The sequence below is a fragment of the Pristiophorus japonicus genome, chromosome 25 (assembly GCF_044704955.1).
Source record: "Pristiophorus japonicus isolate sPriJap1 chromosome 25, sPriJap1.hap1, whole genome shotgun sequence".
Taxonomy (NCBI): Eukaryota; Metazoa; Chordata; class Chondrichthyes; family Pristiophoridae; genus Pristiophorus; species Pristiophorus japonicus.
In genome coordinates, this window is record NC_092001.1 from 27,496,289 (window position 1) to 27,519,412 (window position 23,124).

A 23,124-nucleotide genomic window follows, 5' to 3' on the forward strand; every position below is an offset into this window, starting at 1 on the left:
ACCTCTACATTATTCATTAAACATGAAATCCATATTATTAATGCAGTACGCATTGTGGCTAATACTATATTGCTACATCCGTCAACCAATGATCTGCCGGTTCAATGCGAGACCCTAAGGGTTGGGTTTTTGTCTTAGTGTCGCCAAGTGTTTGCCCTCTCACTTAGCCTGTCTACATTCCTTTGCAGATTCCGTGTATCATTCTCAGAACGTGCTTTCCCACCCATTTTTGTTTATTCAGCAAACTTGGCTAAATTACACACGGTCCCTTCATTGAGCTCATTGATATAGATTGTAAATTGTTGAGGCCCCAACAGCGATCCCTGCGGCACCCCCTAGTCACTGTTTGCCAGCGGATAATGACGCATTTATCCTGACTCTCTCTGTTATGTTATTTAGCAAATCTTCTGTCCATGCTAACATATTACCCCAACCACGTGAGTGCTTACCTTGTGCAGTAATCTTTTGGGTGGGATCTTATCGAATGCGTTCTGTAAATCGAAATACAATACAACCACTGGCCTCCCTTAAAAGAACTGCTCGTTAGATCCTCAAAGAACTCCAGCATATTTGTCAAACATGATTTCTCTTTCATAAAACCATGCTGACTCTGTTTAACTGCATTATTATTTTGCAATTGTGCTGCTTCCTTTACAATGGACTTCATCACTTTCCAAAAGTCAGATGTTAGGCTAACTGGTCTATAGTTTCCTGCTGTCTCCATCATTTTTGAAATCGGGGCGTTAAAATAGCAGTTTTCCAATTCGCTGGGATCTCTCCAGACTCCAGTGAATTTTGGTAGATTGCAAACAATGCATTCCCTGTCTCTGCAGCCTCTTCTTTTAAAACACTATGCTGCAGACCACCAGGTCCAGTAGACTTGGCCACCTTTAGTTTCATTATTTTATCGAGCACTGTTTCTTTAGTAATAGTGATGGTATTAATTTTCCCCTCTCAATATAGCCCCTTATTTACCTTTTATTGGGATATGTTTTAATATAATCTACCGTGAAGACCGATAAAAAATATTTGTTCAAAGTCTCTCCCATGTCTATGTTATCCATTATTTATTCCCCAGTCGCATTTTCTAAAGTAATTTAGCAATCCTCTTAATTTTTGCACACCTGTAGAACCTCTTGCTATCTGTTTTTATATTTCTTTCTAGTTTACACTTATAATCCATGATATCTATCTTTATTATTTTTTAATCGTCCTTTGCTGTTTTTTTTAATACTTTGGCCTCCCACTAATCTTGGCTATATTGTATGCAATTCTTTTTAATTTGATATCATCCTTTACTTCCTTAGTTAGCCACGGTCGGTTATCCCTTCTCGTAAAGTTTTTCCTTCTGACTGGAATATATTTTTGTTGAGAGTAAGGAAATATCAACTTAAATATCTGCCATTGCTTTATTACACTTTAATCTATTTTCCCAGTCCATATTAGTCAAATCTGTCATGATAGCTTGGGGGTTAATCAACTTTATTTAAGATCAGTCTGTTAATAATCAATCCACTGTTCTCAAACGTTGCAGTAATCCACATCATAAATTATTGGACAGGAGTCAAGTCATTCCATCGTAACATCCAATGGCTTTTGAAGAAGGTTCACGTAAAGTTTCACTTTTACATCATGGTTTTAAAAACAAACTCAATTAAAGTTCTGTTACAGCAATCAATTACCAATGATTGGTTTAAATACACGTGAGTGTCTCCACGTTAGATAAACATATTTTTTGTTGTTATTGTGTTAAATGTCACGGTTTTTGCGTATCTGATTCTTACAAATGTAATTAACGGTACCTAAATTGTTATTTAATGCATTGGGCTGGAGGATCTCTGTTAGTTATCAATGTATTTCTGAACACTTCAAATGTTCATTTAATGATTTGGATGAAGAAATTGAGTGTAATATCTCCAAGTTTGCAGATGACACTAAACTGGGTGGCGGTGTGTGCTGCGAGGGGGACGCTAAGAGGCTGCAGGTTGACTTGCACAGGTTCGGTGAGTGGGAAAATGCTGGGCAGATGCAGTAAAATGTGAATACATGTGAGGTTATGCACATTGACGGCAGAAACACAAAGGCAGAATATTATCTGAATGGCGGAAGATTAGGAAAAGTGGAGGTGCAAATAGACCTGCTTGTCATGGTTCATCAATCATTGAAAGTGGGTATGCAGGTACAGCAGGCATTGAAGAAGGCAAATGTTATGTTGGCGTTTATAGCTAGGGGATTTGAGTAAAGGAACAGGGAAGTATTACTGCAGTTGTACAGGGCTTTGTGAGGCCTCACCTGGAATGTTGTGTTCAGTTTTGGTCTCCTAATCTGAGGAAGGACGTTCGTGCTATTGAGGGAGTACAGCGAAGATTCACCAGACTGATTCCCGGGATGGCCGGACTGTCACATGAGGAGAGACTGGATCGACTGGGCCTTTATTCACGGGAGTTTAGAAGGATGAGAGGGGATCTCATAGAAACATATACAATTCTGATGGGACTGTACTTGTTAGATGCAGTGGGCGCGGCAGTGGGCAGGACAAGAGTCGGCAAAAGGGGCGTGGCAGTGGGCGGGACATTGGGCGAAACACGGGCGTGGCAGTGGGCGGGACAGTTGACGGAACACGAGGCGTGGCAGTGGGGGGGATAAGGGGGCGGGACAGTGGGATTAACCCCTTCTTTAGCTCAGCTCAGCTCAGCTCATGTCATGTCATGTCATGTCTTTTGATAATCAAAGATTTTATACATATATATAAATATATATAAAGTCTTTTTCAATGCTGGGCTGCTGGGGCTGCTGCTGCTGGGGAAGCTGGCAATGCTTGAGGCGGGCCCCTGTGGAAAGCAGCTAGCCAGCAAGCTATTCCACAGGGCTCCCCTCTGGATTGTGTGTGTGTTGGGGGGGTGTGGGGTGCTGCAGGCTTACCTTGTGGACAGTGGCAGTTTGGCAGCAGGAGGCACACAGTGGGATCCTACTGTTGTGCACCCTGGAAAATTACAAGTGTACGCATCTTCACAACAAGGCCACAACACACAAATGTTTATTTAGGCACCCAAACAAGGTGCGCTAGGTTCCCGCAGCTTATCCCCCTTCTTTAACTCAGCTCAGCTCATGTCATGTCATGTCAGTTATTTTGATAATCAAATATTTTATATATATGTATAAATATATCTAAAAGCTTTTTCAATGCTGCTGCTGCTGCTGTGATTAAGTGAGTGATTGAGTCAGTGAATGTGTGATTGGAGGTGTGGGTGAGTGAGTGAGTGTGAGTGAGTTAGTGAGTGAGTAGGTGAATAAGTGTGTGGAGGGGTGGGTGAGTGAGTGAATGAATGAGTGAGTAAATGGGTGGGTGAGTGAGTGAGTAAGTGATTGAGTGAATGTGTCAGTGAGTGAGTGAGTGAATGAGTGAGTGAGTAGGTGAGTGAGTGGGTGAGTGAGTGTTTGGGTGAAGGAGTGAGTGGGTGAGTGAATGGCTGGCTGTGTGAGTGGGTGGGTGAGTGAGTGAGTGAGTGGGTGAGTGAGTGATTGAGTGGGTGGGTGAGTGAGTGAGTGGAGTGAGTGAGGTGAGTGAGTGAGTGAATGGATGGGTGAGTGAGTGAGTGGGTGGTGAGTGAGTGAGTGAGTTGAGTGAGTGGGTGAGTGAGTGGGTGAGTGAGTGGAGTGTGTAGGTGAGTGGGTGAGTGGGTGAGTGAGTGAGTGGATGGGTGAGTGAGTGGGTGAGTGAGTGAGTGAGTGGATGGGTGAGGGAGTGGGTGAGTGAGTAAGTGGATGGGTGAGTGGGTGGGTGAGTGAGTGAGTGGATGGGTGAGTGAGTGAGAGGGTGGATAGGTGAGTGGGTGGGTGAGTGGGTGAGTCAGTGGATGGGTGAGTGGGTGAGTGGTGAGTGAGTGAGTGGGTGAGTGAGCGGGTGGATAGGTGAGTGGATGGGTGAGTTGATGAGTGGATGAGTGGGTGGGTGGTGCGTGAGTGAGTGGGTGAGTGAGTGGAGTGAGTGGATGAGTGTGTGAGTGAGTAACTGTGTGAGTGAGTGAGTGATTGAGTGGATGGGTGAGTGAGTGTGTGAGTGAGTGAGTGAGTGGGTGAGTGGGTGGGTGAGTGAGTGGAGTGAGTGAGTGAGTGAGTGTATGGGTGAGTGAGTGAGTGGGTGGTGAGTGAGTGAGTTGAGTGAGTGGGTGAGTGAGTGGGTGAGTGTGTGGGTGGGTGAGTGGGTGAGTGCATGAGTGAGTGAGTGGGTAAGTGGGTGAGTGAGAGGGTGAGTGAGTGAGTGAGTGAGTGGATGGGTGAGGACGTGAGTGAGTGGGTGAGTGGGTGAGTGAGTGAGTGGTTGAGAGGATGGGTGAGTGGATGGGTGAGTGAGTGAGAGGGTGGATAGGTGAGTGGGTGGGTGAGTGGGTGAGTGAGTGGATGGGTGAGTGGGTGAGTGGTGAGTGAGTGAGTGGGTGAGTGAGCGGGTGGATAGGTGAGTGGATGGTTGAGTTGATGAGTGGATGAGTGGGTGGGTGGTGAGTGAGTGAATGGGTGAGTGAGTGGAGTGAGTGGGTGAATGTGTTAGTGAGTGACTGTGTGAGTGAGTGAGTGAGTGGATGGGTGAGTGAGTGTGTGAGTGAGTGAGTGAGTGGGTGAGTGGGTGGGTGAGTGAGTGAGTGGATGGGTGAGTGAGTGACTGAGTGGGTGAGTGGTTGAGTTGGTGAGTGAGTGGGTGGGTGAGTGGGTGAGTGAGTGGGTGAGTGGGTGGGTGAGTGAGTGGGTGCGTGAATGAGTGGATGGGTGAGTGGGTTGGTGAGTGGGTGAATGGTGAGTGAGTGAGTGGCTGAGTGGGTGGGTGGGTGATTGAGTGAGTGAGTGGGTGAGTGGGTGGGTGAGTGAATGGGTGGGTGAGTGGGTGAGTGTGTGAGTGGGTGAGTGGTGAGTGAGTGGCTGAGTGAGTGAGTGGTTGAGTGGGTGAGTGGGTGGGTAGTGGGTGAGTGGTGAGTGAGTGGGTGAGTGAGTGAGTGGCTGAGTGGTTGAGTGGGTGGGTGGGTGATTGAGTGGATAGATGAGTGGGTGGTTGAGTGGGTGAATGGCTGAGTGGGTGAGTGGGTGGGTGGGTGAGTGAGTGGGTGAGTGAGTGAGTTGCTGACTAGGTGAGTGGATGGGTGAGTGGGTGGATAGGTGAGTGGATGGGTGAGTGAGTGGGTGAGAGGATGGTTGAGTGGATGGGTGAGTGGACGGGTGAGTGGGTGGGTGAATGAGTGAATGGATGGGTGAGTGGGTGGATGACTGAGTGAGTGGATGGGTGAGTGAGTGGGTGAGTGAGTGAGTGAGTGAGTGGATGGGTGAGTGAGTGGGTGAGTGGAGGACTGACCCGGGATTGGTGGAGAGGGACTGAGAACAGAAGACCGAGATACTGAGAGACACAAACAGAGGGACAGGGCGAGAGACACACAGCGACCGTGCCATGACGGGGCAGAGAGTTGTGGAACAGGATTAAAAGACAGAACTGTGGAAAGAGATGCAGAAACTGAGAGTTGGAGACGTCGGGACAGATAAAGACAGAGAAAGAGTGAGGCCAATGTAGAGGAAGAGCTGGAGAGGCGGAGAGATGAAGAAAGATGATAATACAGAGTTGATTACACAGGGAGATGTAACAATAAAGTTACAGCAAGGGATGGAAGAGATAAAGATGTACTGAGAGATTTAGAGAAAGATAAATGTGGAGATACAGACAGACAATATAAAGCAAGATGTGGAGATATAAAGACAGATTTGCAGATACAGAGAACGGGGGGTGGGATTGGGACTTGTCACCAACCTCCCAGGTCATTTATACTTTTATATTTCCTTCAGAACATCCAATGGAGAGTGGGGTGACTGTGTGAATAAATACAGGACAAAACCACTGACCAATTTGAATTGTGACCATTTGAAGTGACTGAGCAGTCCCATCACTTGTTGGAATACAGAGCGGAACTTGAAGTTGAAATATACAATACTTCGTTTCTACCACTCGAGGTTCCCAGTGAGCGAACATTAAACCTTAGTGCAGTCTCGCCAGACACAAATCACGTACAACACTTGTCGTCTCACACTGGCCCATCCAACTTTGCATTTATGTTTTCTGCAGGCTGTGGACTTCAAACTTTATTTAAAAATGTCTTTAATAAATCCTTCAAATGTTAAACAAAAGTAAGGTGTGAGTCACTGACAAGTTTCAGGAGAAGGTCTGAACATTGATATGTTAATCAGTATATCCCAGGACAGCACTGCATTAAGATGTCCATCAGCACAGGAATGCATTGAGCAAAACACGGTTTTACCTCAGCTCCCACAACAACAGTTTGTGAAATTAATTTACTGTACACAACATAAGATCATAAGGAACAGGAGCCTTCAGCCTCAATAGGACAAGACCTTATTGGGTCCCACACACACACTCACACAAACACACAGCAGTAACAGTAACACTTGCTGGTGTAAAGCAAACCGTGCAACATTCCCCAAACCCGCCCGTACCTCACCAATTAAAGCCACTGAGAAAACAACACACTGCGGTAATGTAGAGTGCGACAAATCTGCCCTGACACACACTATATTCACGCGCCGCCCACACCCAAACCCCAAACGTTAAACCAGTGGTCTTACCCGGTGCCTGGGCTGGGATCATGCTCCCCCAGATTACCCGTGGGTTCACTCACTCGCTGCTTCTTTCTCCCTCCTGTCCCACCGCGGCGAAAGCTTTCTCTTCCCATTCCGTGCTGCCGCGGCAGTATTCGGGTCCTGGTGGTCTCTAGGATCCTTCCAAAGGTAGTGTGCCGGGGTTCCCAGCCCCTCATTAGGGGGGTTTCCTCTCCAGCCCCCGCGGGACACAAACACACACACACACACACACACAGTGCACAATTCTTGGAGCAAAGACACAACAGTGAGATATTGCAGTAAAGTGCATTCACTTCAATGTTACACTGGGTCCCTCTACCTGCTGCCAAAATCCAGGGTTTCCTTTGTCTGGGATGATTGACGGGCCCATCAAAGCAGACCTGACCTTTGTGTATTGTGTCCATTGCTCAGCCACCGCTCCCCGATGCTTTCTGCTGCCACTGGGTCTGGCATTTCATCATTACCATCACGACAGGCTGTCCCTCGCAATCCCACACTTGCTTCCCACTCGAAAAATGGATCCTTAGGTGCCTGAACATTCCAATCCAGGAACCACAGTCCCTGTCACAGGAGGGACAGACATTGGTTGAGGGCAGTTCAAAAGGTCCCCACTAGAATATCAAACGACTTCACTGTGGAGAAACATCGTGATCCCCAAATGAAACCCAATTCTTTACTTTTAAATTCTGCCCTCCTGAGTATCCCTGATTATAAGTGCTCAACTATTTGTGTCTTCAAGACGCTCCTTAAAGCTCACCTCTTTGACCAAGCTTTTGCTCACCTGGCCTAACTTCTACTTATGTGGCTGAGTGTCAATTTTTTTTAGCTCATAATACTCCTGTGATGTGCCTTGGGATGTTTCACTACATAAATAGTGCAATTTAAATATAAGTTGTTGTTATATACAGAGAGACAGAGGGAGAGAGAGACAGATACATCGAGATATATATATATATATAGAGAGAGAGACAGAGACACACACATATATATATATATATATATATAGAGAGAGAGAGAGACACACACACACATAGACAGACATATATATATATATATATATATATATCGAGAGAGAGAGACACACACACACACATATATATATACAGAGACAGAGACAGAGACACACACATATATATATATATAGAGAGAGAGAGAGAGACACATACACACACACACACAGACACATATATATATATATATATATATAAACATAGAAACATAGAAACATAGAAAATAGGTGCAGGAGTAGGCCATTCGGCCCTTCTAGCCTGCACCGCCATTCAATGAGTTCATGGCTGAACATTCAACTTCAGTACCCCATTCCTGCTTTCTCGCCATAGCCCTTGATCCCCCTAGTAGTAAGGACCTCATCTAACTCCTTTTTGAATATATTTAGTGAATTGGCCTCAACAACGTTCTGTGGTAGAGAATTCCACAGGTTCACCACTCTCTGGGTGAAGAAGTTCCTCCGCATCTCGGTCCTAAATGGCTTACCCCTTATCCTTAGACTGTGACCTCTGGTTCTGGACATCCCCAACATTGGGAACATTCTTCCTGCATCTAAACTGTCTAACCCCGTCAGAATTTTAAATGTTTCTATGAGGTCCCCTCTCATTCTTCTGAACTCCAGTGAATACAAGCCCAGTTGATCCAGTCTTTCTTGATAGTTCAGTCCCGCCATCCCAGGAATCAGTCTGGTGAACCTTCGCTGCACTCCCTCAATAGCAAGAATGTCCTTCCTCAGGTTAGGAGACCAAAACTGTATACAATACTCCAGGTGTGGCCTCACCAATGCCCTGTACAACTGTAGCAACACCTCCCTGCCCCTGTACTCAAATCCCCTTGCTATGAAGGCCAACATGCCATTTGCTTTCTTAACTGCCTGCTGCACCTGCATGCCAACCTTCAATGACTGATGTACCATGACACCCAGGTCTCTTTGCACATCCCCTTTTCCGAATCTGTCACCATTCAGATAATAGTCTGTCTCTCTGTTTTTACCACCAAAGTGAGAGAGAGAGAGACACACACACACATATATAGATATATATAGAGAGACACACACACACAGACAGACACTATATATATAAATATATATATAGAGAGAGAGACAGAGACACACACATGTAAAAAAATAGAGAGAGACACACACACAAACAGACACATATATATATATATATATATATATAGAGAGAGAGAGAGACACACACACCGACACATATATATATATATATATATATATATAGAGAGAACGAGACACACACATTTATATATATATATATATATAGATATATATATAGAGAGAGAGAGAGAGACACACACACATATATATATATAAAGAGAGAGAGACACACACACACAAACAGATATATATATATATATATATATATCTATATATATAGAGAGAGAGAGAGACACACACACACAGACATATATATATAGATAGAGAGAGAGACACACACAAAGATATATATAAATATATATATGTACCCACACATAGATATATATATATAAATATATAGACACACACACACAGATATATTAAATATATATACACACACACACACACAGATACATATATAAATATATATATAGACACACACAGATATATATAAATATATATGGACACACACACAGATAGATATATAAATATATATAGACACACACACACGGATATATATATAAATATATATAGACACACACACCCAGATATATAAATATATGTAGACACACACACACAGATATATATAAATATATATAGACACACACACACAGATATATATAAAAATATATATAGACACACACACAGATATATATATATATAAATATATATGCGCACAGACACACAGATATATATATAAATATATACAGACACACACACACAGATATATATAAATATATACAGACACACACACACAGATATATATAAATATATATATACACACACACAGATATATATAAATATATATAGACACACACACACAGATATATATATAAATATATATACACACACACACACACACACACATATATATTTGTTTTAGCACCCCCCCAACAAGGTGGGCTAGGTTCCCGCAGGCACCGCGTCCCCCTTCTTTAGCTCTGCTCTGCTCAAGCTCATGTCATGTCATGTCATGTCTTTTGATAATCAAATAATTTATATATATATATAAATATATATAAAAGCTTTTTCAATGCTGGTGTTGCTGGGGAAGCTGGCAATGGCAGTGGGCGGGACAAGGGTTGTGGCATTGGGCGGGACAGTGGGCATGGCAATGGCCGGGGCAAGGGGGCGAGGCAAGGGGCGTGTCAGTGGGCGGGACAAGGGGCGTGGCAGTGGGAGGGACAAAGGGGCGTGACAGTGGGCGAGACAAGGGGGCGTGGCAGTGATCGGGGCATGGGGCGTGGCAGTGAGCGTCGCAAGGGGCGTGGCAAGGCGGCGTTGCAGTGGGCGGGACAGGGGGCGGGACAAGGGGCTTGGCAGTGGGCGGGGTAAGGGGGCGTGGCAGTAGACTGCACAAGGGCGTTTCAGTATCCGGGACAAGGGGGCGTGGCAGTGGGCGAAGAAGTGGACGGGACAAGGGGGCGGAAAAAGTGGCGTTGCAGTGTGCAGGACAAGGGGGCGTTGCAATGGGCGGGTGAAGGGGCGTGGCAAGGGGCGGGACAAGGAGCGTGGCAGTGGGCGGGACATTGGGCAGGACAAGGGGAGTGCCAAGGGGCGGTTCAAGGGGGCGTGGCAGTGGGCGGGACAAGGGGCGTGACAGTGGGCGGCACAAAGGGCGGGACAAGGGTGCGTGTCAGTGAGCGGGGAAAGGGGCGTGGCAGTGGGCGTGACAAGGGGCGTGGCAGTGGGCTTGACAAAGGGGCGGGACAAGTGTGCGTGGCAGTGGGCGGGACAAGGGGGCATGGCAGTGTGCGGGACAAGGGGACGTGGCAATGGGCGGGTCAAGGGGCGTAGCAGTGGGAGGGACAATGGGCGTGGCAGTGGGAGGGGCAAGGGGCGTGGCAGTGGGCGAGGCAGGGCGCAGGACAAGGGGAGTGTCAGTAGCCGACACAAGGGGAGTGCCTGTGGGCGGGACAAGGGGAGTGGCAGTGGGACAAGGGGAGTGTCAGTGGGCGGGACAAGGGGAGTGGCAGTGGGACAAGGGGAGTGTCAGTGGGCCGGACAATGGGAGTGTCAGTGGACGGGACAAGGGGAGTGTCAGTGCGCGGGACAAGGGGAGTGGCAGTGGGTGAGACAAGGTGAGTGGCAGTGGGACAAGGCGAGTGTCAGTGGGCGGGACAAGGGGAGTGTCAGTCGGCGGGTCAAGGGGAGTGGCAGTGGGCAGGATAAGGGGCATGGCAGTGGGCGTGGCAAGGGGAGCTTCAGTGGGCGGGACAAGGGAAGTGGCAGTGGGTGGGGCAAGGGGAGTGGCAGTGGGCGGGACAAAGGGAGTGGCAGTGGGCTGGGGGACAGGAGTTTGGGATCCGGGATAAATCCGGGTGAGTGAGTGAGTGAGTGAGTGGGTGAGTGAGTGGGTGAGTGGGTGAGGCAGTGGCCGGGATATTGGGCGTGGCAAGCTGGCGTGGCAGTGGGCGGGACAAGGGGCGTGGCAGTGGGCGGGGCAAGCAGGCGTGGCAGTGGGCGGGACAAGAGGGCGGGACAAGGGGCGTGGCAGAGGGCGGGACAAGGGGGCGTGGCAATGGGCGGAACAAGGGGCGTGGCAATGGGCAACAAGTGGAGTGGCAAGGGGCGGGAAAAGTGGGCGTGGCAGTGGGCGGGAGAAGGGGGAGTGGTAGTGGGACGGACAAGGGGCGTGGCAGTTGGCGGGACAAGTGGAGTGGCAAGGGGCGGGACAAGGGGGCGTGGAATTGGGCTGAAGAAGGGGGCGTGGCAGTCGGCGGGAGAAGTGGAGTGGCATTGGGCGGGACAGTGGGGCGTGGCAGTGGGTGTGACAGGGGGCGTGGCAGTAGGCGGGACAAGGGACATGGCAGTGGGTGGGACAGTGGGCGGGACAAGGGGAGTTTCAAGGGGCGGTACAAGGGGGCGTGGCATTGGGCGGGACAAGGGGCCTGACAGTGGGCGGCACAAGGGGCGGGACAAGGGTGCGTGTCAGTGAGCGGGGAAAGGGGCGTGGCAGTGGGCGTGACAAGGGGCGTGGCAGTGGGCTTGACAAAGGGGCGGGACAAGTGTGCGTCGCAGTGGGCGCGACAAGGGGGCATGGCAGTGTGCGGGACAAGGGGACGTGGCAATGGGCGGCTCAAGGGGCGTGGCAGTGGGAGGGACAATGGACGTGGCAGTGGGAGGGACAAGGGGCGTGGCAGTGGGCGAGGCAGGGCGCAGGACAAGGGGAGTGTCAGTAGCCGGCACAAGGGGAGTGCCTGTGGGCGGGACAAGGGGAGTGGCAGTGGGACAAGGGGAGTGTCAGTGGGCGGGACAAGGGGAGTGGCAGTGGGGCAAGGGGAGTGTCAGTGGGCCGGACAATGGGAGTGTCAGTGGACGGGACAAGGGGAGTGTCAGTGCGCGGGAAAAGGGGAGTGGCAGTGGGTGGGACAAGGTGAGTGGCAGTGGGACAAGGCGAGTGTCAGTGGGCGGGACAAGGGGAGTGTCAGTGGGCGGGACAAGGGGAGTGGCAATGGGCGGGACAAGGGGAGTGGCAGTGGGCGGGACAAGGGGAGTGGCAGTGGGCGGGACAAGACGAGTGGCAGTGGGACAAGGGGAGTGTCAGTCGGCGGGTCAAGGGGAGTGGCAGTGGGCAGGATAAGGGGCATGGCAGTGGGCGGGGCAAGGGGAGCTTCAGTGGGCGGGACAAGGGGAGTGGCAGTGGGTGGGGCAAGGGGAGTGGCAGTGGGCGGGACAAAGGGAGTGGCAGTGGGCGGGGGGACAGGACTTTGGGATCCGGGATAAATCCGGGTGAGTGAGTGAGTGCGTGGGTGAGTGAGTGGGTGAGTGAGTGGGTGAGTGGGTGAGGCAGTGGCCGGGATAGTGGGCGTGGCAAGCTGGCGTGGCAGTGGGCGGGACAAGGGGCGTGGCAGTGGGCGGGGCAAGCAGGCGTGGCAGTGGGAGGGACAAGGGGGCGGGACAAGGGTCGTTTCAGAGGGCGGGACAAGGGGGCGTGGCAATGGGCGGAACAAGGGGGCGTGGCAATGGGCGGGACAAGTGGAGTGGCAAGGGGCGGGAAAAGTGGGCGTGGCAGTGGGCGGGAGAAGGGGGAGTGGTAGTGGGACGGACAAGTGGCGTGGCAGTGGGCGGGACAAGTGGAGTGGCAAGGGGCGGGACAAGGGGCGTGGAATTGGGCTGAAGAAGGGGGCATGGCAGTCGGCGGGAGAAGTGGAGTGGCATTGGGCGGGACAGTGGGGCGTGGCAGTGGGTGTGACAGAGGGCGTGGCAGTAGGCGGGACAAGGGACATGGCAGTGGGTGGGACAGTGGGCGGGACAAGGGGAGTTCCAAGGGGCGAGACAAGAGGCGTGGCAGTGGGCGGGACAAGTGGCGTGGCAGTGGTCGCGACAAGGGGCGTGGCAGTGGGCGGCACAAGGTGCGTTGCTGTGCGCGGGACAAGGGGGCGTGGCAATGGGCGTTTCAAGGGGCGTGCTAGTGGGCGGGACAGGGGGCTGGAGAGTGGGCGGGAGATGGGGGCGTGGCAGAGGGCGGGACATGGGGAGTGGCAATGGGCGGGACAACGGGAGTGGCATTGGGCGGGACAAAGGTAGTGGCATTGGGTGGGACAAAGGGGCGTGGCAGTGGGCGGGACATGGGAATTGGCAAGGGGCGGGACAACGGGAGTGGCATTGGGCGGGACAAAGGGAGTGGCATTGGGTGGTACAAAGGGGCGTGGCAGTGGGCGGGACATGGGGAGTGGCAAGGGGCGGGACAAGGGGGCGTGGCAGTGGACGGGACAGGGGGCGTGGCATGTGGCGTGTCAAGAGGCGTGGCTAGGAGCGGGAAAAGGGGCTTGGCAGTGGGCGGGCAAGTGGGCGTGGCAGTGGGCGGGACAAGGGTGTGTGGCAGTGGGAGGGACAAGGGGAGTTGCAGTGTGCGTGACAAGGGGAGTGGCAGTGGGCGGGTCAAGGGACGTTGCATAGGGAGTGACGGGACAAGGGGCGTGGCAAGGGGCGTGTCAGTGGTCGGGACAAGAGGGCGGGGCAAGGGGCGCGGCAGTGGGCGGGACAAAGCGGAGTGGCAGTGGGCGGGACAAGTGGCGTGTCAAGGGGTGTGTCAGTGGGCGGGGCAAGGGGCGTGTCAGTGGGTGGGGCAAGGGGCGTGTCATTGGGCGGGACAAGGAGCGGGGCAAGTGGAGTGTCAGTGGGCGTGGCAGTGGTCGGGACAAGGGGGCGTGGCAAATTGCGGGACATGCGGCTTGGCAAGGGGCGGGACAGTGGGCATATCAAGGGGCGTGGCAGTGGGCGCTGGAAGGGGAGTGGCAGTGGGCGGTACAAGGGGCGTGGCAGTGGGCGGTACAAGGGGGTGGCAGTGGGCGGGACAAGGGGGCCGGGCAAGGGGGTTTGGCAGTGGGCGGGGCAGGGGGTGTGGCATTAGAAACATAGAAACATAGAAAATAGGTGCAGGAGCAGGCCATTCAGCCCTTCTAGCCTGCAGCGCCATTCAATGAGTTCATGGCTGAACATGAAACTTCAGTACCCACTTCCTGCTTTCACGCCATATCTCTTGATCCCCCGAGTAGTAAGGACTTCATCTAACTCGCTTTTGAATATATTTAGTGAATTGGCCTCAACTACTTTCTGTGGTAGATAATTCCACAGCTTCACCACTCTCTGGGTGAAGACGTTTCTCCTCATCTCGGTCCTAAATGTCTTACCACTTATCCTCAGACTGTGACCCCTGGTTCTGGACTTCCCCAACATTGGGAACATTCTTCCTGCATCTAACCTGTCTAAACCAATCAGAATTTTAAAGGTTTCCATGAGGTCCCCTCTCATTCTTTTGAACTCCAGTGAATACAAGCCCAGTTGATCCAGTCTTTCTTGATAGGTCAGTCCCGCCATCCCGGAAATCAGTCTGGTGAACCTTCGCTGCACTCCCTCAATAGCAAGAATGTCCTTCCTCAGCTTAGGAGACCAAAACTGTACACAATAACCAGGTGTGGCCTCACCAAGGCCCGGTACAACTGTAGCAACACTTCCCTGCCACTGTACACAAATCCCCTCACTATGAAGGCCAACATGCCATTTGCTTTCTCAACCGCCTGCTGTACCTGCATGATAACCTTCAATGACTGATGTACCATGACACCCAGGTCTCGTTGCACCTTCCCTTTTCCTAATCTGTCAGCATTCAGATAATAGTCTGTCTTTCTGTTTTTACCACCAAAGTGGATAACCTCACATTGGGCGGGACAGGGGACGTGGCAGTGGGCGGGACAGGGGGCGGGACAAGGGGGCGTGGCATGGGCCGGGACAAGGGAAGTGTCAGTGGGCGGGGCAAGTGGCGTGGCAGTGGGCGGGGCAAGGGGGCGTGGCAGAGGGACAAGGGGAGTGTCAGTGGGCGGTACAAGGGGAGTGTCAGTGGGCGGGACAAGGGGAGTGGCAGTGGGACGGCTAGTGGAGTGGCAGTGGGAGGGACAAGGGGAGTGGCAGTGGGTGGCACAAGCGGAGTGGCAGGGGGCGGGACAAGGTAAGTGGCAGTGGGACAAGGCGACTGTCAGTGGGCGGGACAAGGGGAGTGTAATTGGGGGGGCAAGGGGATTGTCAGTGGGCGGGAAAAGGGGAGTGGCAGTGGGTGGGACAAGGGGAGTGGCAGTGGGACAAGGGGAGTGGCAGTGGGCGGGACAATGGGAGTGGCATTGGGACAAGCGGTGTGTCAGTGGGTGGGACAAGGGGAGTGGCAGTGGGCGGGACAATGGGAGTTTCAGTGGGACAAGGGGAGTGTCAGTGGGTGGAACAAGGCGAGTGGCAGTGGGACAAGGGAAGTGTCAGTGGGCGGGATAAGGGGAGTGTCAGTGGGCGGGTCAAGGGGAGTTGCAGTGGGCGGGACAAGGGGTGAGTCAGTGGGCGGGACAAGGGGAGTGGCAGTGGGCAGGACAAGGGGAGTGGCAGTGGGTGGGACATGGGGAGAGGCAGTGGGCTGGACAAGGGGAGTGGCCGTGGGCGGGACAAAGGAAGTGGCAGTGGGCTGGACAAGGGGAGTGGCAGTGGGCTGGACAAGGGGAGTGGCACTGGGTGGGACAAGGGGAGTGTCAGTTGGTGGGACAAGGGGAGTGGCAGTGGGCGGGACAAGGGTAGTGGCTGTGGGCGGGAAAGGGGCGTGTTAGTGGGCGGGACAAGGGGAGTGTCAGTGGGCGGGACAAGTGGAGTGGCAAGGGGCGGGAAAAATGGGCGTGGCAATGAGCGGGAGAAGGGGGCGTGGTAGTGGGAGGGACAAGGGGTGTGGCAGTGTGCGGGACAAGTGGAGTGGCAAGGGGCGGGACAAGGGGGCGTGGAATTGGGCTGAAGAAGGGGGCGTGGCAGTCGGCGGGAGAAGTGGAGTGGCAGTGGGCGGGGCAGTGGGGCGTGGCAGTGGGCGTGACAGGGGGCGTGGCAGTAGGCGGGACAAGGGACGTGGCAGTGGGTGGGACAGTGGGCGGGACAAGGGGAATTCCAAGGGGCGGGACAAGAGGCGTGGCAGTGGGCAGGACAAGTGGCGCGGCAGTGGTCGCGACAAGGGGCGTGGCAGTGGGCGGCACAAGGTGCGTGGCTGTGCGCGGTACAAGGGGGCGTGGCAATGGGCGTGTCAAGGGGCGTGCTAGTGGGCGGGACATGGGGCGGGACAGTGGGCGCGAGATGGGGGCGTGGCAGAGGGCGGGACATGGGGAGTGGCAAGGGGCGGGACAACGGGACTGGCATTGGGCAGGTCAAAGGGAGTGGCATTGGGTGGGACAAAGGGGCGAGGCAATGGGCGGGACATGAGGAGTGGCAAGGGGCGGGACAACGGGAGTGGCATTGGGCGGGACAAAGGGAGTGGCATTGGGTGGGACAAAGGGGCGTGGTAGTGGGCGGGACATGGGGAGTGGCAAGGGGCGGGACAAGGGGGCGTGTCAGTGGGACGGACAAGGGGATTTGCAGTGGGCGTGACAAGGGGAGTGGCAGTGGGCGGGTCAAGGGACGTGGCATAGTGAGTGACGCGACAAGAGGCGTGGCAAGGGGCGTGTCAGTGGTCGGGACAAGAGGGCGGGGCAAGGGGCGTGGCAGTGGGCGGGACAAGGGGGCGTGGCAGTGGGCGGAAAAAGGGGAGTTGCAGTGGGCGGGACAAGCGGAGTGGCAGTGGACGGGACATGGGGCGTTGCAAGGGAAGTTTCGGGACAAGGGGCGGGACAAGGGGCGTGGCAGTGGGCGGGACAAGGGTACTGTCAGTGGGCGGAGCAAGGGGGCGTGGCAGTGGGCCGGACAAGGGGCGTGGCAATGGGATTGTCGAGATACGGGGCGTGGCAAGGGGCGTGTCAGTGGTCGGGACAAGGTGCGGGGCAAGGGGCGTGGCAGTGGGCGGGACAAGGGGCGTGGCAATTTGCGGGATAAGAGTCGTTTCAGTGGGCGGGGCAAGGGGGCGTGGCAGTGGGCGGGGCAAGAGGGCGTGTCAAGTGGCGGGACAAGCGGGCGGGGCAAGGGGGATTGGCAGTGGGCGGGACAGAGGGCGTGGCATTGGGCGGGACAGGGGGCGGGTCAAGGGGGCGTGGCATTGGGCGGGACAGTGGGCGTGGCAGTGGGCGGGTTAGTGGGCGGTACAAGGGGGCGTGGCTGTGGGCGGGACAAAGGGGAGTGGCAGTGGGCGGGACAAGGGGCTTGTCAAGGGGTGTGTCAGTGGGCGGGGCAAGGGGCGTGTCAGTGGGTGGGACAAGGGGCCTGTCATTGGGCGGGACAAGGAGCGGGGCAAGTGGAGTGTCAGTGGGCGTGGCAGTGGTCGGGACAAGGGGGCGTGGCAAATTGCGGGACATGCGGCTTGGCAAGGGGCGGGACAGTGGGCATATCAAGGGGCGTGGCAGTGGGCGCTGGAAGGGGAGTGTCAGTGGGCGGTACAAGGGGCGTGGCAGTGGGCGGGACAAGGGTACTGTCAGTGGGCGGAGCAAGGGGGCGTGGCAGTAGGCGGGACAAGGGGCGTGGCAATGGGATTGTCGAGATACGGGGCGTGGCAAGGGGCGTGTCAGTGGTCGGGACAAGGAGCGGGGCAAGGGGCGTGGCAGTGGGCGGGACAAGGGGCGTGGCAATGTGCGGGATAAGAGTCGTTTCAGTGGGCGGGGCAAGGGGGCGTGGCAGTGGGCGGGGCAAGGGGGCGTGTCAAGTGGCGGGACAAGCGGGCGGGGCAAGGGGGATTGGCAGTGGGCGGGACAGAGGGCGTGGCATTGGGCGGGACAGGGGGCGGGTCAAGTGGGCGTGGCATTGGGCGGGACAGTGGGCGTGGCAGTGGGCGGGTTAGTGGGCGGTACAAGGGGGCGTGGCTGTGGGCGGGACAAAGGGGAGTGGCAGTGGGCGGGGCAAGGGGCGTGTCAGTGGGTGAGGCAAGAGGCGTGTCATTGGGCGGGACAAGGAGCGGGGCAAGTGGAGTGTCAGTGGGCGTGGCAGAGGTCGGGACAAGGGGGCGTGGCAAATTGCGGGACATGCGGCTTGGCAAGGGGCGGGACAGTGGGCATATCAAGGGGCGTGGCAGTGGGCGCTGGAAGGGGAGTGGCAGTGGGCGGTACAAGGGGCGTGGCAGTGGGCGGTACAAGGGGAGTGGCAGTGGGCGGGACAAGTGGAGTCGCAAGGGGCGGGACAAGGGGGCGTGGAATTGGGCTGAAGAAGGGGGCGTGGCAGTCGGCTGGAGAAGTGGAGTGGCAGTGGGCGGGGCAGTGGGGCGTGGCAGTGGACGTGACAGGGGGCGTGGCAGTAGGCGGGACAAGGGACGTGGCAGTGGGTGGGACAGTGGGCGGGACAAGGGGAATTCCAAGGGGCGGGACAAGAGGCGTGGCAGTGGGCAGGACAAGTGGCGTGGCAGTGGTCGCGACAAGGGGCGTGGCAGTGGGCGGCACAAGGTGCGTGGCTGTGCGCGGTACAAGGGGGCGTGGCAATGGGCGTGTCAAGGGGCGTGCTAGTGGGCGGGACATGGGGCGGGACAGTGGGCGCGAGATGGGGGCGTGGCAGAGGGCGGGACATGGGGAGTGGCAAGGGGCGGGACAACGGGAGTGGCATTGGGCGGGTCAAAGGGAGTGGCATTGGGTGGGACAAAGGGGCGAGGCAATGGGCGGGACATGAGGAGTGGCAAGGGACGGGACAACGGGAGTGGCATTGGGCGGGACAAAGGGAGTGGCATTGGGTGGGACAAAGGGGCGTGGTAGTGGGCGGGACATGGGGAGTGGCAAGGGGCGGGACAAGGGGGCGTGTCAGTGGACGGGACAGGGGGCGTGGCAAGTGGCGTGTCAAGAGGCGTGGCTAGGAGCGGGAAAAGGGGCTTGGCAGTGGGCGGGCAAGGGGGCGTGGCAGTGGGCAGGACAAGGGTGTGTGGCAGTGGGACGGACAAGGGGATTTGCAGTGGGCGTGACAAGGGGAGTGGCAGTGGGCGGGTCAAGGGACGTGGCATAGTGAGTGACGGGACAAGAGGCGATGCAAGGGGCGTGTCAGTGGTCGGGACAAGAGGGCGGGGCAAGGGGCGTGGCAGTGGGCGGGACAAGGGGGCGTGGCAGTGGGCGGAAAAAGGGGAGTGGCAGTGGGCGGGACAAGCGGAGTGGCAGTGGGCGGGACATGGGGCGTTGCAAGGGAAGTTTCGGGACAAGGGGCGGGACAAGGGGCGTGGCAGTGGGCGGGACAAGGGTACTGTCAGTGGGCGGAGCAAGGGGGCGTGGCAGTGGGCGGGACAAGGGGCGTGGCAATGGGATTGTCGAGATACGGGGCGTGGCAAGGGGCGTGTCAGTGGTCGGGACAAGGAGCGGGGCAAGGGGCGTGGCAGTGGGCGGGACAAGGAGCGTGGCAATGTGCGGGATAAGAGTCGTTTCAGTGGGCGGGGCAAGGGGGCGTGGCAGTGGGCGGGGCAAGAGGGCGTGTCAAGTGGCGGGACAAGCGGGCGGGGCAAGGGGGATTGGCAGTGGGCGGGACAGAGGGCGTGGCATTGGGCGGGACAGGGGGCGGGTCAAGGGGGCGTGGCATTGGGCGGGACAGTGGGCGTGGCAGTGGGCGCGTTAGTGGGCGGTACAAGGGGGCGTGGCTGTGGGCGGGACAAAGGGGAGTGGCAGTGGGCGGGACAAGGGGCGTGTCAAGGGGTGTGTCAGTGGGCGGGGCAAGGGGCGTGTCAGTGGGTGGGGCAAGGGGCGTGTCATTGGGCGGGACAAGGAGCGGGGCAAGTGGAGTGTCAGTGGGCGTGGCAGTGGTCGGGACAAGGGGGCGTGGCAAATTGCGGGACATGCGGCTTGGCAAGGGGCGGGACAGTGGGCATATCAAGGGGCGTGGCAGTGGGCGCTGGAAGGGGAGTGGCAGTGGGCGGTACAAGGGGCGTGGCAGTGGGCGGGACAAGGATACTGTCAGTGGGCGGAGCAATGGGGCGTGGCAGTGGGCGGGACAAGGGGCGTGGCAATGGGATTGTCGAGATACGGGGCGTGACAAGGGGCGTGTCAGTGGTCGGGACAAGGAGCGGGGCAAGGGGCGTGGCAGTGGGCGGGACAAGGGGCGTGGCAATGTGCGGGATAAGAGTCGTTTCAGTGGGCGGGGCAAGGGGGCGTGGCAGTGGGCGGGGCAAGGGGTCGTGTCAAGTGGCGGGACAAGCGGGCGGGGCAAGTGGGATTGGCAGTGGGCGGGACAGAGGGCGTGGCATTGGGCGGGACAGGGGGCGGGTCAAGTGGGCGTGGCATTGGGCGGGACAGTGGGCGTGGCAGTGGGCGGGTTAGTGGGCGGTACAAGGGGGCGTGGCTGTGGGCGGGACAAAGGGGAGTGGCAGTGGGCGGGACAAGGGGCGTGTCAAGGGGTGTGTCAGTGGGCGGGGCAAGGGGCGTGTCAGTGGGTGGGGCAAGGGGCGTGTCATTGGGCGGGACAAGGAGCAGGGCAAGTGGAGTGTCAGTGGGCATGGCAGTGGTCGGGACAAGGGGGCGTGGCAAATTGCGGGACATGCGGCTTGGCAAGGGGCGGGACAGTGGGCATATCAAGGGGCGTGGCAGTGGGCGCTGGAAGGGGAGTGGCAGTGGGCGGTACAAGGGGCGTGGCAGTGGGCGGTACAAGGGGAGTGGCAGTGGGCGGGACAAGGGGGCCGGGCAAGGGGGTTTGGCAGTTGGCGGGGCAGAGGGTGTGGCATTAGAAACATAGAAACATAGAAAATAGGTGCAGGAGCAGGCCATTCAGCCCTTCTAGCCTGCAGCGCCATTCAATGAGTTCATGGCTGAACATGAAACTTCAGTACCCACTTCCTGCTTTCACGCCATATCTCTTGATCACCCGAGTAGTAAGGACTTCATCTAACTCGCTTTTGAATATATTTAGTGAATTGGCCTCAACTACTTTCTGTGGTAGAGAATTCCACAGCTTCACCACTCTCTGGATGAAGACGTTTCTCCTCATCTCGGTCCTAAATGTCTTACCACTTATCCTCAGACTGTGACCCCTGGTTCTGGACTTCCCCAACATTGGGAACATTCTTCCTGCATCTAACCTGTCTAAACCAATCAGAATTTTAAAGGTTTCCATGAGGTCCCCTCTCATTCTTTTGAACTCCAGTGAATACAAGCCCAGTTGATCCAGTCTTTCTTGATAGGTCAGTCCCGCCATCCCGGAAATCAGTCTGGTGAACCTTCGCTGCACTCCCTCAATAGCAAGAATGTCCTTCCTCAGCTTAGGAGACCAAAACTGTACACAATAACCAGGTGTGGCCTCACCAAGGCCCGGTACAACTGTAGCAACACTTCCCTGCCACTGTACACAAATCCCCTCACTATGAAGGCCAACATGCCATTTGCTTTCTCAACCGCCTGCTGTACCTGCATGATAACCTTCAATGACTGATGTACCATGACACCCAGGTCTCGTTGCACCTTCCCTTTTCCTAATCTGTCAGCATTCAGATAATAGTCTGTCTTTCTGTTTTTACCACCAAAGTGGATAACCTCACATTGGGCGGGACAGGGGACGTGGCAGTGGGCGGGACAGGGGGCGGGACAAGGGGGCGTGGCATGGGCCGGGACAAGGGAAGTGTCAGTGGGCGGGGCAAGTGGCGTGTCAGTGGGCGGGGCAAGGGGGCGTGGCAGAGGGACAAGGGGAGTGTCAGTGGGCGGTACAAGGGGAGTGTCAGTGGGCGGGACAAGGGGAGTGGCAGTGGGACGGCTAGTGGAGTGGCAGTGGGAGGGACAAGGGGAGTGGCAGTGGGTGGCACAAGCGGAGTGGCAGTGGGCGGGACAAGGTAAGTGGCAGTGGGACAAGGCGACTGTCAGTGGGCGGGACAAGGGGAGTGTAATTGGGGGGGCAAGGGGATTGTCAGTGGGCGGGACAAGGGGAGTGGCAGTGGGTGGGACAAGGGGAGTGGCAGTGGGACAAGGGGAGTGGCAGTGGGCGGGACAATGGGAGTGGCATTGGGACAAGCGGTGTGTCAGTGGGTGGGACAAGGGGAGTGGCAGTGGGCGGGACAATGGGAGTTTCAGTGGGACAAGGGGAGTGTCAGTGGGTGGAACAAGGCGAGTGGCAGTGGGACAAGGGAAGTGTCAGTGGGCGGGATAAGGGGAGTGTCAGTGGGCGGGTCAAGGGGAGTTGCAGTGGGCGGGACAAGGGGTGAGTCATTGGGCGGGACAAGGGGAGTGGCAGTGGGCAGGACAAGGGGAGTGGCAGTGGGTGGGACATGGGGAGAGGCAGTGGGCTGGACAAGGGGAGTGGCCGTGGGCGGGACAAAGGAAGTGGCAGTGGGCTGGACAAGGGGAGTGGCAGTGGGCTGGACAAGGGGAGTGGCACTGGGTGGGACAAGGGGAGTGTCAGTTGGTGGGACAAGGGGAGTGGCAGTGGGCGGGACAAGGGTAGTGGCTGTGGGCGGGAAAGGGGCGTGTTAGTGGGCGGGACAAGGGGAGTGTCAGTGGGCGGGACAAGTGGAGTGGCAAGGGGCGGGAAAAATGGGCGTGGCAGTGAGCGGGAGAAGGGGGCGTGGTAGTGGGAGGGACAAGGGGTGTGGCAGTGGGCGGGACAAGTGGAGTGGCAAGGGGCGGGACAAGGGGGCGTGGAATTGGGCTGAAGAAGGGGGCGTGGCAGTCGGCGGGAGAAGTGGAGTGGCAGTGGGCGGGGCAGTGGGGCGTGGCAGTGGGCGTGACAGGGGGCGTGGCAGTAGGCGGGACAAGGGACGTGGCAGTGGGTGGGACAGTGGGCGGGACAAGGGGAATTCCAAGGGGCGGGACAAGAGGCGTGGCAGTGGGCAGGACAAGTGGCGCGGCAGTGGTCGCGACAAGGGGCGTGGCAGTGGGCGGCACAAGGTGCGTGGCTGTGCGCGGTACAAGGGGGCGTGGCAATGGGCGTGTCAAGGGGCGTGCTAGTGGGCGGGACATGGGGCGGGACAGTGGGCGCGAGATGGGGGCGTGGCAGAGGGCGGGACA